This window comes from Amblyomma mixtum, chromosome 1 (assembly GCF_055824585.1).
Source record: "Amblyomma mixtum isolate Tamu chromosome 1, ASM5582458v1, whole genome shotgun sequence".
Taxonomy (NCBI): Eukaryota; Metazoa; Arthropoda; class Arachnida; order Ixodida; family Ixodidae; genus Amblyomma; species Amblyomma mixtum.
Window position 1 is genome coordinate 179,533,991 of NC_143012.1, and position 16,587 is coordinate 179,550,577.

The 16,587-nt window shown below is 45.7% G+C and overlaps 1 protein-coding gene across 1 annotated transcript in view; it reads right to left on the reverse strand.

Moving 5' to 3' along the window:
* LOC149370105 (very long chain fatty acid elongase AAEL008004-like) overlaps nucleotides 1-10,611 on the reverse strand; it is an 88,012-nt gene extending 77,401 nt beyond the window's left edge. Inside the window, exon 1 of the mRNA XM_089560062.1 lies at nucleotides 10,470-10,611. The gene's annotated coding sequence lies outside the window, so the exon portion shown is untranslated. The remainder of the gene's footprint in view (nucleotides 1-10,469) is intronic.
* Nucleotides 10,612-16,587: the final 5,976 nt, after the last annotated feature.

Genomic DNA, 16,587 nt, shown 5'->3' on the forward strand with positions numbered 1-16,587 from the left:
CAGCTATTAGCCAAAATTACTTGTCGCGCGTCCTGGAGAATTTCGTACCCCATAGTACGTTAACGCCGCTTACTACAACTGGGACAAAGTACTTCCTTTCGTAACGTAAGCGTACAATGCGGCTACGATGACAACGACGGGATTCTCCCCTTTCTTCCTGTTATATATATGGTCGAGAGCCTACATCCACCATGGACACCATCCTTCCCTACCGTCCCGAGCCTTCCGAGACCACATCCCTTTCCGAAGCTCACGTGTATGCCGAAGAATGTCGGCAACTTTCGCGCTCTTTCACCACACAGCTCCAGCGGCACCAGAAGCACCGTCGGGACTCATGGGACCTTCCCGTGTCATATCTCTCAGGCGCACTCGTTTGGCTCTGGGTGCCTTCCTCCACTCCAGGCCTGGCCACGAAACTGCTTTCTGGCTATCACGGACCTTACCGCGTTCTACAACAAATTTCTCCCGTGAATTACATAGTTGAGCCCCTTGACCCATCTCCGGACGACCATCGCTGCGGGCGCGAAACTGTGCACGTCGACCTACTCAAGCCTTATAATGATCCGCCCATTCTATCCTCCCGGTAAGTCGCCAGGATAACTCATTTTTCGGCGGAGAGTAATTGTAATGGGACCGACCGACAGTAGTGCAAGCGGCGCTGCGAAGAGGTAGACGTAATGCAGTCGGGATCCTGAGTGACGCCTGTGAGTGGGTCTATCCTGACGCGCTTCAATCAACGTCCACCGACCTATGCTTCGATTAAACACCTTTGTAACGAATCGAATACTGTGCATTTAGTATTTGTTCTAGGTTCGAAAGAGCGTCATAAGTATTTAGAATATCGGAACTGGTTCGAATATTTGAGAAAATCGAATAACAGAAAATGCATTCACAAACACAATATTTTTTACTTTTTCTTACATGATATATTTTTACATGACAGCGTGTGGCATTTTTATGACCTTTTTTTTTTATTCTAGATAATTCAGGATTTCTTATCATTGAGGGCATGATGCTTTTCTGCTCCGAAACAGGAAGCTTTACTATCGTGACAGGCCAGTCATCGCATTGTACAAAGCAAGCTGCAACCTGCGATCTCGCAGACGTGAACCTCGGCCTCAGAGTTACGTTCACTGGCCCGTTCTTGAATACAATTAAACGTCCTTGCATGTGTAAAAGAAACGTCATCGTGAAAATACAGTTACGCTGTATTATCAGATATTCGATGATAACTATTCGTATTAGAAATATTTGCATTCGCACAGCCCTTTTGCTGTGCGAATACAAAAGGCAGCTATGATGATTTTGTCGCAGAAATCCAGCTAACAGTGACAAAACCGCATTTTATGCTCTTTTACTGTGCATAAGTTTGCGTCTGCTCTTACGAAATGTTGCGAGTATGGATCAAGCATGCAATTTTTATAAACCTTGACATAATTAAGCGCCAACCGTTAACTGCTAAGTGTGTGTGTGCGTGTGCGTGTGTGCGTATAAACTTTTGCTCGTGTTTCAACGCCGGAGAGAAAAATCGACGAGGACAAATTTTCGCTAACTGCAGCCTTGGTAATCAACCTGTATCCGGTATCGCGAGCACACCTAAACTGATGTCTGCTGAATGAAAAAATACAGAATAATCAGAAAACTTCGTAATTGTTGCCGAATCCTTTGTTCCTGGACAGGGCTCCCTAGAACACTGGCAACGATCTGCTCCAAAGCTACTAAAAGTAGGAGAATTTCAACTGAAATACTGAACTATAACTTTTTATGAAATAAAAGATAAAATATTTAGGCAAAAAATAAACAGAGGCCGTTCTCAGGAGGCACAAGCACCATATAATGTTAGTCGAGCCTGAATGGCTGTGAAATCAGAAGACACAGCAAGGTTTGAATAATTAACAATCCCTCTTATTAACACAGATAAGACTCATGACCTAATCATGAGTGGCTTTGTCCTAACCACAATCATGACACAAGACACACACAGCGTTTATGATTACGGTACGACAGACCTCATGAAATCCTCGCTATCTTTCGGAAGACGAAAAAGCAAGACAATGCGGAAATTGTCGTTGGCGCTCCTGTTGCTATGTAGCGGCTGATTACAGGCTGTAAACCTGTTATGTTCAAAAACGCCTACGAGTCTGCCTGCAGCAAACAGCGAATACAGCTCCACCGAAGGGTATTTCGATGTCGCGGGAGCGATACGCTTTAATTTAATTTTATTGCGACTTTGAAGTGCGCGTCTAGCGTGCAGTGTCTGTGATTTCGTACGCAAAGGAGTTACCAACCGGCACTGGATGCATATTCATTTTTTTTCTCCATTTTTTTTTTAGTTTCGGAAACTGCAATCGTGGCGGGTTAGGTCCTGAAAACCGTAACTGGCTTTGAAATTGGTTTATTGCAAAAAGAAAAGAAGGCGCTGACACGAAGAACTGTGCTTGATTATTAGGCCGCTAAAAGCGAAGGCAGATGGAAACATGCAGTAAAGAGGAGATGCTGGCATTCAAATAAAAGTGAAAAATTTATATAGGAAAACATCTTACTGCGTAAAAGAGGACTTGACCAGGAAAAGGGTCACATATTGAAAACGACAAGTCGAATGGACGCCGAAAGAGCACGTGAAGTTTGCATCCTGCAAGCTTTCGGTGTACACTCGCCGTCAAAAGTAAATGGAAGGCGACTTTGTCAAAAAAATTTAATATCTTTAAATCTAAAGCAGAATAGTCTATGTTTGTTGGTGCACAGTGCAACCCGCAAAATCACAATTAGGCTGCACATATGTATTTAAAGATGCATGAATTTGGGGGGGGGGGGGGGGGGGGAATGATTAAATTTTTCGTTATTATTGCCTTCCATTTACTTTTGACGGCACCTGTACAGCCAGGTTATACTTGAAGTCTAACTTAAGAGTTAGAGTTTAAGTTTAAGCTTTGATGTGAAAAGAACGACCAGATGGTTCTACCAAAGGGTGAGGAGAAAGGGCGTCACAAAACAATCTACTACAGAAGTGTTCTCCACGATGAACTTGGTCATTAATATTTGATGACCACCCGTAAGCCTGACGTCAAGACAAACCTGGTTTCCTGATCGTGTTTCTGATAGCCGAATGGTGGCGCGAGGATTGACCATCGTGAAGGCTGCAGCTCGAATGGAGGATATGAACGAAAAATCTCCAAAGCTGGATCGATATGACAGATAAATGTTTTTTCCAGGTTTTGTTGCACCGTTCGTTCTGCGATAATCATATTCCAGTAATCGGTGTAAATGTACCATGAAGGGCTTTGGTGTGGCAGGTTTAAACACTCCAATACTTATATATGTTGTCGTCTGAATGTCTTGAAATATGAAAAAAAAAAGTTTCCAAATAGCGACACTTTACCGGATATCAAATGGCTGCAATGAACTAGAGGTGTGTGACCAATTAACTTTCAGATTAACCTATTATGCTGGACACGTCAGACATTTTTTTTGCCGGTTTATCGGTTGGAGCTGCGTAAGTGACATCAGCCAATAACGAGCCCTCTTGTCACAGGCAGCAGGATGTCCAGTGCAAATAATATGCAAATTAGTTCGCTAGCAGCATGCCCAGAATATACGCCAAACACCACTAAGCCACAGCGCTGAAAAATATAAGACACGAAGGTGACTGTTTCTTTAAGTGTGCAATCGGAGGCTTTAAAAGAGTCAAACATCATTCGGCACCTCAAGAAACATGTGAATTACACGTCAGAGTAAACAGGAGCCTGCACGAACCACGGGGATCATCTGTCATCTTATGCTGTATCGTCAGCACCGGACCTGCAAGTTCACGGCCTGGCTTGACGTCATTAGAGAAAATAACACGAAGCTGTGCTTCTTCCTTAGTCAGGAAACCCACCCGGATTTACGAACTCTTCATCAGTACACGGGTGTCATTAGCCGCATTAAGTTGGTCCAGTGCGTGTCATTTTCGTCAAGTTTATGAGACTGTTCATTCAGTAAAAAAAAAAAAAAAGTGGACTATAGACTTTCTATATACAAATCGTATAGACTAGGCTCTAGACAATACATTACCCTGTAGACGGTCTAGAGACAATTTGTAGATTTATGCCCATACACTTAGAAGACTTTTGTCTATAGACAGTCTATAGACTTTGAATATATAAAAGGATATATGTATAGGAAGGCAATAGAGTCGATAAGTCTGTAACTGCTTATAGCGCTTAGTTATAAGGACTATTTATACATTAGAACTTCAATTTGTCCGCAGAGCTCCTTTAATAGCTTCATCCTCCCCGTTCTGGCCTGAAATGACTCGGTTATTCCACGGGACTGCTGCTACGTTCGAAGAGCCGCAAATGGAACGCCATGTTTACGCAGCGCGCACCCTTTTTCGTTCCGAAAGTACGCCTTTTAGCGTTGCTTTGAAACTTGTTCCAATTCTTCCTGGCAATATTCACATCACCTACGAATCGCAACTACCATTCCCATGCGCATGGTTGCGTCCGGGAGTTTTGATTCTTGGGGTTAGAAGGAAGCTTGTAATAAAAGCGCCTCGAACAAAAAGTCCTCGCAGACTCCACGCCTTTGCCAGTGTTACTATTACATTTTTCAGAGACCCCTTTAGGCGTTTTGCGATAGCAATAGACAGAAAGCTTCCATGGGCGTTTCAATTGAATAGCACATTGCATTCGGTGCACTCTGGAATCCGAGCCAAATAACTGCCTGCTGTTTTCGGACATAGTGACCGGGCGCGAGGACACTGTTTTAGTTCTCCGGTTTCCGGAGGGAGACGCCCCGTTATTTGGGCCTCGCTTCCTGTATCATCCACTTGCCCGCAAAAGATCGAGCGCGTCCTCCTTCATAACACGGTCGGGCCAAACTGTTTGCCTCGAAAAGGAAAATTCCCCGAGCGAGCTACAATTTTCGCAGGCAGAATTTGTAGAGCAACGGCTAGCTTTCCAGGCCATTTTGTTCATGAAACGAAAATAAAACGAAAGGAGTATTCAGCACCAACAAACCCACAATGAGCCCAATGGTCATTCTAAGTATGTCGTTGCCCAGAATGGGCCAGAATTATTTTTGTTGTTTTGGCTGGAAAAGCAAAACAATAACAACTTCCGCTCCCGAGACGCCGTTTCTTACGTCGATGGCTGCCAAAGCGCGCATTACCGTCACGCTCATATAGCGACCAGGAAGGTTCGTTTAACGGCTGGAATGCCGCATCAAAGGGACGTCGCAAAGAACGGCAGTTATGCTTGGAACGCGCTGGCCAAGCGTGTGTAAGAACATCCTCACTAAGCTCGAATTCGATCGCAAAAGAGAAAAACATGGCGACCGTTGTTCAGATGAAATCAGCATAATCCAAGCGGCTTTCGATACCATCGATAGGATCGTCATCTGCCTATCACAAAATTGACTACCTTCAGAGCAGACGAGAGGTTACTGCTCTTACGAACTCAATGCCACTCCTCGGGCTACGAAACATCTGTTGTAGAGTAGGCGACTGTAAACTCGTTCCTCGACCAGCACCGGCCAAAAGTTACGTTGAACCGAACACTTTATTGCATTAATGGGGTTTAAAATTGGGCTAGTTTGTAGTTAACATGATCACACATAATTGAGCTTTTGAAATGACTTGGTACACAACACAGGGACGACACAAGCACTGCTGTGCAACTGGTGCGCACCAGTGTTTGTGTCGTCCCTGTGTTGTGTCCCAAGTCATTTCAAAAGCGCAATTATGTGCGACCATTTCATTGCACCCATCTCAAGGGCCAGACAGGCGCAATTGGAAGAGCAAATATATGTAAGATCATGAATTATCATTCACCAAAAACGTTTTTACACTGCGAAAACTAATACCATAAACTATTACACGGGAGCTTTCGATGACGAGTGTCCCACCCGAACACATTTCTATAATATAGTTGATAATTTAATGTCATTACAATGTAGATGTAACTTCAAAACTGAAATTCATAAGCTACAACAATCACGCAAGCATATAAACAGCAACTCGTGCTCCGTGAAACCCGGTAGAAGTCGCGGACTAGTCAGAAGTGACGAGGGGCACGAAAGCTTATCATGGTGATAAGCGAAGAACACAGTATCTATCCGATAAGTAACGTTACGAGTCACTGGCGTCAAGCATGAGAAGCGAATGCAGCCTGATCGTATGGTAAGCTCTTCAGGAAGGATACAAAAATTCGGGGGACAGTTAAGCACCACCCTAAAGGTATGACACAACAGTGTTAATGGTTATTTCCTAATTTCTTAATTACTACTTGTTTTCAGACACTCATTTGCGTAGATCAATAGGCGAACTAAACCACTTGATACACCACAGGACAAACAATGTCTCGATTTAACCAAGTCGAACGAAGGTGCCTCAGTGGCCTAGGGGTAGCGTGTTTGACTCGCAACCCAAGGGTTCGATTCCGAACTAAGTATCGAAATTGCCTTTTCAGCGTAATTAGCTTACTTTAAATCGTTACATATTATAATGACATTTAAATTATGTTACGACCGGGTAATGGGAAAGAAACTCTATTTAGTTAAATCGATTGTCATTCCAAAGCTGAACGTTTCCCGCCACGACCCTTTCAATCATTCGGGATTTTCTCAAGCGCCAGCGCCAACTACGGCGTTTTCTTCGCTGAACGGCAGCTTAATGCTGTCGCGTAAAGCTACATCACGCTTTTCATGGTGCCCAAAAGGCGAAAACACTAACGCTCTAACTCACGCCGAGGAGCAGCGACCAGCCGCAACGTTGGCGCACTACAATAAGATCAGTTTCAATGTGGTGGCGATCATCGTACTGATCACACTGAGACCAACCATGTTACTGCTATTTAAATAGAATTGCTAAAGACATACGATGCTGCAGCCAGTGCTGCCACCCACGTGATTCGATATATTTAGATTCTGCCAAGGCTCACTCGTCGACACTGCACGTTGGGTTACAGATCCAGTGCGGGTAAGCTGCCCATATTTATCGAATCGCCCATGTGCGCTGCAAGGCCATTCATTCTTTGGCAATGAAGTTAGTCCCACCATTCCGCGAGAGCGGTGGACAGACGTCTCATTTTCACGGCGTTCACTTGTATGGGCGCCTTGTCGAAAGCGAGAAACGTTTCGCAGTAGGAGCACACTTTGAAAGGAATAGTGGCCAAGAAAGAGCTTTGCCTAAATGCACTAAATGCACAACGGGCGCGAAGGAACCAAATGAGCAGTATTTGACTTTTGTCGTTTTCCTCGTCTGCTTTCTTTCGGCTCGAGCTTCCAGCACCAAAACCTCCCCAAACTGTTCCAGCGGCTGTCACTCTCCTGTGAGCTATCGATCCTGGAGAAAGCTGCTGCTGTGTGTGGCAGCGAGTTGGATTGGATTGGCTTGCCGAAGCAGAACCGCTGGCGGCTGCGTCATCAGCTGTGCGCTAACAGATATGCGCTTGGAAAGGCCGACGTCATCTTATGACGGTATGCGTAAAGACTGTGGCGGAAGCCGTACACATAGCCGCCATGCCGAATGGTTTAATTTATGGGATTTAACGTCTCAAAGCGACTCAGGCTACGGGAGACGCCGTAGTGAGGGGCTCCGGAAATTTCGACCACGTGGGGTTCTTTAACGTGCACTGACATCGCGCAGCACACGGGCCTCTAGAATTTCGCCTCCATCGAAATTCAACCGCCACGGCCGGGATCGAACCCGCGTCTTTCGGGTCAGCAGCCAAACGCCGTAACCACTGAGCCACCACTGCGGCCATTCATGCCGAATGGTGATCGCCCAGGTATCCTGGACTTGGGCCAAGGTCTATGAGGACCAAATACATCTCTCTGGCTTTCTCTCGAAGTAAAACGATCAAAACACCTTTCGTGAAAAAAGAAGAAAAAAAGATGCGATGGCGCAATTATGTGGCACGTGCAACGTCAAGACGCGAGCTGGCTGCTCGCGGCACATAGAGCTTGCCAATTTCCTGTATTCTTTCTGCGTAACGTCGCGGGCAGTTCCAGGCGTATTGACTCGCCCCATTCAGGCGAACAGCTGCTGTTTTATTGATGATGGCGGCTGGCATTATTAGCACTGAGTTGAGTCACAGTTGTTTTTCAACGTGAGGATCAGAAACACGTGCCATAGCTATTACCGTCACTAATACGATGATACTACCACTATTTGTTTAGTAGAGCGTGGCATTCAAGGTGCAACGAAAACTAATGCGATGCATTGAAAGAATCAGTTGACCTAACTGCCACAGTGAGCAAATATGAAGGCATATAATGGCAGTAAGTGAGCAAGATGTGTCACTTCCAAGCTGTTATGGATGCTGTTTCTGCCTTATCATTTTTTTATATATATAAAAGTTCTGTTAAGGCATCCTTAGTTATGTTGCGGTAGTCACATGCTTCCCAGAGCACACGTAAGCCTCGAACGGAGCAAGCACCGCTTTGGGTTAAAGCGCAATGGACCTCGGAAGGTCTGTGGTGACGATAGTTTCTTTAGAACGGCGATAATGCATTGCTATAGCTGATTTTTCTATTCCAAGCGAAGAGCCTTTACGCTCGATGATTATCGAGTCTTGGTATGTGTCTTTCAATCGCGACCATGACGGAGAAACAATTGGCAGATTGGTGTTTAACAAGTTGCGCAGGAAACAGCCGTGGATAGCAGTTTTCTTCAAGATGTTCTAAAAGAGCATCTGCTTTAGAATGCGGCGCAAAATCACAGTTATGTGATAAGTAAAGTACTGAAGCTTTTCTTGACCGCAACAGCTATGCAAATTGGAAAAAATAAACAGCTACAGAAACAGAAAATGTCATTAGAAGCGCATTACTGGCACTCTTTTATTTATTTATTTTTTGAAAGCTGCTGCAAAGCTGTGGCTACGCGCATCATTGCTACATTTTGATTTCACACGTTCCAGCTTTGGTTTGTACTAGTAAAATGAGGGGATACGGGGTGAGCGCGCTACGCAGCAAACCAAACTCCACGCAGATGAGAAAGGAATGGAAGCTCACGAATCACGTATTCCCTGGTACTTATCGTATAGAGTTTTCAGCGTACGTCAGCTTCTGAGTGACGGTTTTTTTAGTTTCCGTATGAGCGAAAAAGACATTCCAGGCTCGCAAGACGTTAACAGCTTAACAGTTCCGCTCGGTTCGACGCACGATTTGAATCTACTCCTAGATTTAATCCGCCCACTTTCGTCCGTTTTGTTGTTTTTTTTCTTTTCCCGAGGGTCAAAACAGAAAATAAAAGGTCTTAATTTAATAACGCGTTCAACGATGTCATGCTAGAAAGGTTCATTCGCAAGATCTTCGCCCGTATCAGAGAATACATGACACGGAAGGTCGGAGGCATGTGTTCGCTTCAGGCGCTGAACTTGCCTTGGCAAACTTCGGCCTCCCCGAACTACTTCGCAGCATCCGAGCACGGTAACGTATCTTGGACTGCCGGGTGCGATGGAGGCCTATTCACAAAATCCAAAATCAGTTAGTTGCGTTTACGAGAATATAAACTGCGTCGAAACAGCCAGTACGTCGCACGTTCTTGCATGGACCTTGACACCCATGCGATGCACTATGGCTGTAGGGCGAATCGTCGAAATTCCATTCATATTTTCGCCGCGAATGAACCCCGGAGCCGCCCCGTCAAGACAGCGCTGGAACTTCGAACCTTGCTGGCGGGGGTGTTCGAGGCACGGGCTTGAGAAATGCTGCACGCAAAATTGGAAATGCCTGTCATTTGGTCAACAACCTCGCTCCGTGTTGCAGCGTCGTCGGTCGCTGTTCACCCCCCCCCCCCCCCCCCCTCCCCCTATGGCAAAGAAAACCTAAACCGCGTACCGCGAATCGGTCACCGGGGCTTCGAACTCCTATGCGGAACCAAGCGGCCTCTGCAGTAATAATGAACAGCCCTCCAGCACCACGCCGCCCCCCTCTTCCCGCATGTCAGCATAAAAAAAAAAAGAATCCAACACGCCTCCTACTAGTGCTCCGACGGGACCCATCAAAAATTTTCCAGCAACGATGTCCCTTCCGCCGCAACCACACCAATCCTATTTCACAGCTTCTCAAAGGCAGCTTTCCCTTTGTTGGGCGTCCAGTGCATGCCACTGCTTTCTCCTGCACCTCCTTCCCCTCAAGGGTACATTGCTGCAAAAAAATGTCACCTGTCAGGGAAACGTGCTTGTTGCTTCAGAGGCACGTGCACTGACGGACTTCGCCAGGTGTGGCTCAGCTTTGAACGGACACAGGATGACTCGGCTTCCCGGCGTCGCAAGACAGTACGCGCCAACGTCGGACGGCGTTCAAGAACAAGAGTTAGACCTCGAAAGTGATTACGTCCCAGTTCTAATAGATGTGAGGTTAAAAAAAAAGAGCTTTTTCGAGTAGATTCCTCGGCAGCGCACGCGCACGTAGCTGCAGCTCGTTCCGTCGCGCGCCGACGCAGCTGTCACCGGTGACGAGAGAGAGCGAGAGTGGGCACTCACCGGTCGAGGAGGGAGCAGCGTCGTCGTACCAGACCCGTCGGCGTCCGGGTGCCTTGTGCGACCGCTCGGGGCCAGCGCCGACTTTCTCTGCGTCGGCGGGGGCGAGGGGCAGTCTCACTTTCAGCCGCCGCACCGGAAAGAATAAGGGCCACCGGGCGAGCAGGTGAAGTGTCCGCGCGGCTGCCACGCCGAGGAAGGGCTCCTTCTTGGCCGACCGACCGACTGCACTGCTGTTTTCCGGTGCCGTCTTGCTCTCCGGTCGGCTGACGAGATCGTAGGAAAAGCGCCTTCGAGAGCTGCGTCGCGCGAGCTTAACGCTTCCTGGGTTTTGTTTCTAACTACCTAGAAGCAGTGGTGGTAGAGTTTATTAGCCCAAAAAGTGCGGGCCTCCACAAATGTTATAATGATAGAAAACCGGAACCTGCTACCCGACTACATTGTTAACGAGCGCGACGCTACTACACTTCGACAGGCATTACTTAATCACTGTACTGAATAAAAGATAGTGCCTATTTGTCTCAAACTTTACCCACTTACACTAATTCTTTTTCTTGTTGTTGTTATTACTGCCTAATTCAGCCTTTCGCCATTCATTATTGACCAACGTCGTGTTGTGATGTATCGTTTTTCATTTTATTGTATTGCATTATGTTTTGCTGTATTAACGTGTTGTTCTCAGTTGTATTTGCTTTATCCCCCCCCCTTCCCCCTTATGTAATGCCTCGACAGATGCCTTTAACGGTAAAATAAATTATGATGATGATGAGCGATGCTAACCAGCATAATGATCAACTGGCCACAAACAACGGCGGAGGGAATAAAGGGAGTAAAAAAGAAATTAGAAGGAATGTTTCACACTGTCGTGTCCGTGAGTCATGACCTTACATTCTTTTTTTGTGCAATGTTGATTGCCTCAGGAATTATACCACGTTTTCAGAAAAGTCAGACACTAATTTCAGACTTTCAAGGTATAAGGCAGAATAGTAATACCACTGTTGTTGGCAGACATCAGAAAGCAGGTGAATAATGTAAGCTTGCTAATTCCGCGCGATTAAATTTTCAACTATTAATTTTTACTATTAGGCGCCTGGTTGCAGTTACGGGTTTATAAGAGCCCAGTAATAGCCACGCAAGTTTTTTGATTTTCGAAAAAGTTTTTACCCTGTGTGCTCTGGCTCAACAAATTTTGGACTTAACGAGGCCAAAAGACGCTCGCGGCTTTGGCGAGCGCAAAGCGACCGCCTCCAATGTGCGTCACTGCGTGGTTCAAGGGCCAAGTGACCTCTGTCGCGGCGAGAGAGAACGGAGGTGGCCCTAGATTCCAAGCCTAAGCGTGGTACGGGCCCGCGGCTTCAAGCCAGGGTGCGGCCCAGTCCCTATCAACCTTTAGTGACACGGGAAGGGACGCACATTATTCTTTTACAGTCCCACGATACTTTTTTGTATTATCAACCTAATATATGTATTATCACTTTACTGAGCCCTTGCTCGGCCCGCCGAGTTCGACGTGAGGTCAAGGCACGTCATGTGTATTCTTCTGTAGTCTGCTGCTACACAAGAAGGGGCTGTCAAAGGCGCTCAGTTGGTTCGGCGAGCACAAAAAGACGACAGGATATTAAAAGGCGGATCACCCGCTCAGCTCTCTGAGTCTGCGAACAGCGGGGAAGTTCCGAGAGTAAAATAAAACAGGCTGCACACACAGGCAATAAACTTACCTCTAGACTTTCAATCGTACGTTTTTTACGGCCTCCGATGTCTAAATACAAAAACGTCCTTGAATCCGTAGCAATGACATTTGTTATCTTTTTTTTTTTTAGTGAGCCCGATTTCGCTGGAAAACTAATACGTTTGGAATATACGGTGGGATATTTATATTGTATTTTAAACATATTTTGTATTCACGAATGTACTAAAGATATGTAGGGAATAGCTTCTTGAAGTTTCATGCTTGTTACTCGAAATATATTCCTAAAATCTGCAAAAAAATACCACACTTAAAGCATACTTCGAGCATGTTTCAAATGCGTAAAAAAATTGTAGGCGGTTTTAGCATCTTGCCAATATATTAAAAGTGTAGTGTACTTTCGTAAATATGAAATTAATTCGTCCGAAATATAGTTAATTCTACCAAACTGGCAGTCCTTTTAAACGCATTTGTAGCACACTTCTAGTTGTCGTAGAACAGTGTAGTGCTCGAAATAGCGTTTCGGGAAATGGCATTTGCGTGTTGGCAATGTATTTGAAGTGTACTTTCGTAAATACTCAATTAATACCCCTGTCACACTAGCAAATTTAATGTCATTCGAATCGAATGACATTAGCACCTAATGTCATTAATAGACTGCTACACGGGAACATGTAATGTCATTAGGTTCGAATGACATTCGCCATCGAATGAGTTAGGGGCACTCATTCGCATTCGATCTCGAACCGAATGCGTACTCTGGACACCAGATACGCAGCGGGGACAAGCGACGCGAAAAAAATAATGTGCACACTGCCAAACTTAGAAAGTGCATTTATTTAGTTCTGCTAAAATAAGTTAATGTTGGTGTGAATCTGTTCACACTAGAGGCTGTCGTGGATAGCTGTTACTCTCGGTCTCAGCAGCCTACCGCAGCGGTCGAACGTGAAGCCGCGTCTTTCCGGCGACCGTCGGTCATTTTGGAACGCGTGATTCTTGATCGCTCACTAGTGTTAATGACGTTTACTCGCCGTCGTACAATTCTCAATGATGACACCTTTTGGAGAACTTCATTTAGGCAACCTGCAGTGCTCAGGCGACTCTGCAACTGTTCCACTGCGCGCCTTAAAAGCGGTGCCTTCAGCCGCCTGGGACGCGATAAATGCGAGATCACATACTGAAGGCCCGCCGCTTTGGCTCAGTAGTTACGGCGCTCGGCTGCTGGCCCGAAAGATGTGGGTTCGATCCCGGCCGCGGCCGGCTGAATTTCAATGAAGGCAAAATTCTAGAGGCCCGTGTACTGTGCGATGTCAGTGCACGTCAAAGAATCCCACGTGGTCGAAATTTCCGGAGCCCTTCACTGCGGCGTCCCTGATAGACTGAGTTGCTTTGGGACGTTAAACCCCCACAAAAAAAACAATAAACCAAACATACTGAAGGATTAGAGGCACGCTTTTGGCTGATAGCAATCATTATACCTAGATGCTCTCGGCGTAGCTCAGCTGATTGGATTGGATTGGAGAAACTTTATTGATCTCAAAGATCGATGGGGTGGGATGAATGGCCCCCTAACAGAGGGCGACCTTTCCCACCCAGTCCGCAAGCTTGGCTTGCGTGTTCTTGTCAGGCTCCCTCAGGAGCCTAAGCACGCCACCTTCGGCTTCGACAGTGCGGAGACAGGTGGCGCTCGCTTCTCTTGGTAGGCTGCCGCTTGCGGCGCTGCTATCGACGCGGCTGACTTTCTCTTTCGTTACCATAACAGGTCAGTCATTCTCTTACCTGAAATGCACACTGAAAGGAAGAACCATGCCTATTTCTTGTGTACCCTCACGCGCTAGTGTTTGGTCGCTAAGAAGCTTACGTGACGCATGCACGCTTTACGCGACAAATCTGTTATATTTAGCCTGTTCATGTGCCTTTTTCAATCTCCCCGCCTTAGGAGGGCGTGACAATGAATAAGGTTGAGCAGGGCACGAGAGAGACAACGTGGATGCTGCCGTCGATGCGAAGAGTATGTGGTCGCGTTTACCCGGAAATTCACACTAAAAATAACTCCAACCAGGAAATTGCAAAAAGGCAAACAGCAGCCGAGCGAACAAACACATAAAAAGGCCAGCAAATACAGGGGCGCTCTCCAAGCTTCGAGGTCACGGCTACACGTATCAAGAGATTGTATCAGAAAGCAGGGCTTTAAAAGAGCCTTCCTTGTGTTGCATAAGGGGAATACGAACTGCGTTGGCTGTAGTCGCGTAAAGTATTCGCGTACACTTTTGAAGTCTATGCCAGAACTGGAATCTAACCCAAATTACAAAAAATATCTTTTAAAGAGAGTGGCGACAAATCCTTTAATGTTTTCATAGGAGTGATGAATTATAACATATGTTCAAAAGTATTAGTTAGTATTTTCAATCTCGGTTTTCACAACCAGTTATCGCAGCTACTGCACTACAAAGCGCTTTGAGCTTCACAAAAATGAATGAGGTAGAATTTTGCGGGCTGGTTATACGTACTATCAGCGTCAAATGAAATGCGAACAAAACACCTGAAACGCGAGCGAGCACAAAAAATCAAGCATATTAGCGGTTGGAGGTGAAATACAGGCGTGGCCTATTAACATTTCAGAAGAGCGGTCTTTTCCGTTTTGATGGGGAAATCAACTACTTATGTATTTTGCCTCCCTAGTACAATATCTGCGAGTTACCGTATTTACTCGCATAATCCTCGCACTTTTTTTCGCAGAAAATCGGTGCAAAGTTAGGGGGTGCGATAATTACGCGGGGAAAATTTTTGAACAATGCTTTGAAGTGCTGAAAGCAAATGTAAATAGGCTGTGAACCGGGGTTCTCAAGCCAGCTATTGTAAATTTAACCAAAACTTCAATTGCAAGCAGGACTTACGTTTGTAATAAAACCGCAGAGACGACAAACACTAGCTGCAGAAACACTTTATTTGCAACATCACCATCACTCAGAGTCCGCGGAGTCCACGTCGACATTGCCATCGCTATCGCTGGTCGCTGCTTCGTCGGCTTCCTCAGCTTCACCCTCTTCATCTTCGTCCCACACCAAGTGGTCTTCTGTCGCGGCCAGGGCGTTGGAAATGCCAGTTTTCTTGAAACTCTTCACGACCACGTCAGCGCCAATCATGCTCCATGCATCTGCTACCCTGCTGCACAGCAGCTCCACAGATGGCCTCGAAACACCTTCTCGCCTTCGCGCTCTCTTGAATGTTTTTATGTAGCCCAAAGATTCCGCTTTGCTTTGAAGTAATCATTTTCTTTCCTATCTGAGCTGTAGTTGTCTTAGGCTGTAGCTGGGTCATCCGCTCCTTTGTATCTGTTAGTCCTTTTATCATTAGTTTGGTAATGCTATATTTTGATAGTGCATGCACTTTTCCTTAGTTCTGTCGAGTGCTGTTGGGGATGCGATGATTATGCGAGGAAAAAAAAAATTCCAATTTCCATAGGCAATGTGGGGGGTGCGAGCATTATGCGAGTGCGAGCATTATGCGAATAAATACGGTATGCTGTTCGCGTTTCAATTGGCTTGTTCGCGTTTCAATTGACGCTGATAGTACATGCGTCTAACTTATCCCGTGCTTCATATGGCATATTCAGCTCCTGCTTCAAAGATTGCGCGGTATCTGTTGGCTCCTTGTTAGTGTTGCTTTTTGAAGCGTTTTTGAGCAGGCTGGCATTACGATCCGTCTGAAAAAAAAAGGCAAATTTGGGAGAATGAATGGGGTGAGAAAACAAAAAAGTAACTGCAGGAAGATTTTATTATTGAGCGTGTCATGTAACACACTAAAACGCGTAATTTACATTAGTCTAATAAATAGCTGCTGCAGACATGTTTTATTCAATACAGCATGCTTTTATATGAGTAACTGCGGCTTTCATGGATTTCAGAGCTTATTTTGTATATTCACTGCACCCTTGCCTTCGTTAACTGAGATATGCAGATTACTGCTTGTTTATAAGTTTCTTTTTTATAACTCTTAACGCTGTCCCGGAAGCACTGCTATTAGTAAGGCTAACCTTCATTACCATACCTGAGAATCCTAGCATGACTTGAAGCATATCTTTCTGAAAGAAAGCAGGTTGAGGTTGTGGATAGTGCGTGTTCATCAAGTCGGCATCAGGCGATCCACACAGATTCCTTTCAGACTCCTTACGGTTCCTCATACATGAATACCTATAGATATCAGTGGGCTTGCTGACCAACCTTCGGGCAGATTGTGCGCTGAGAAATTTTTCATTTACTGTAGCGTCATGTGTGATGCAGACTCTCAAGAAATGAACAAGTAGTGGTTTATTCTCGTAAAAAAATACAAAAATGAAGAAAAAGACGTTGCCAGCCGCGGCATTTAATATCTTAAGCACCCATGATATAGTCGGCGAAAATAAAGTGACACAGAGAGGATAGCAAGGAGAAG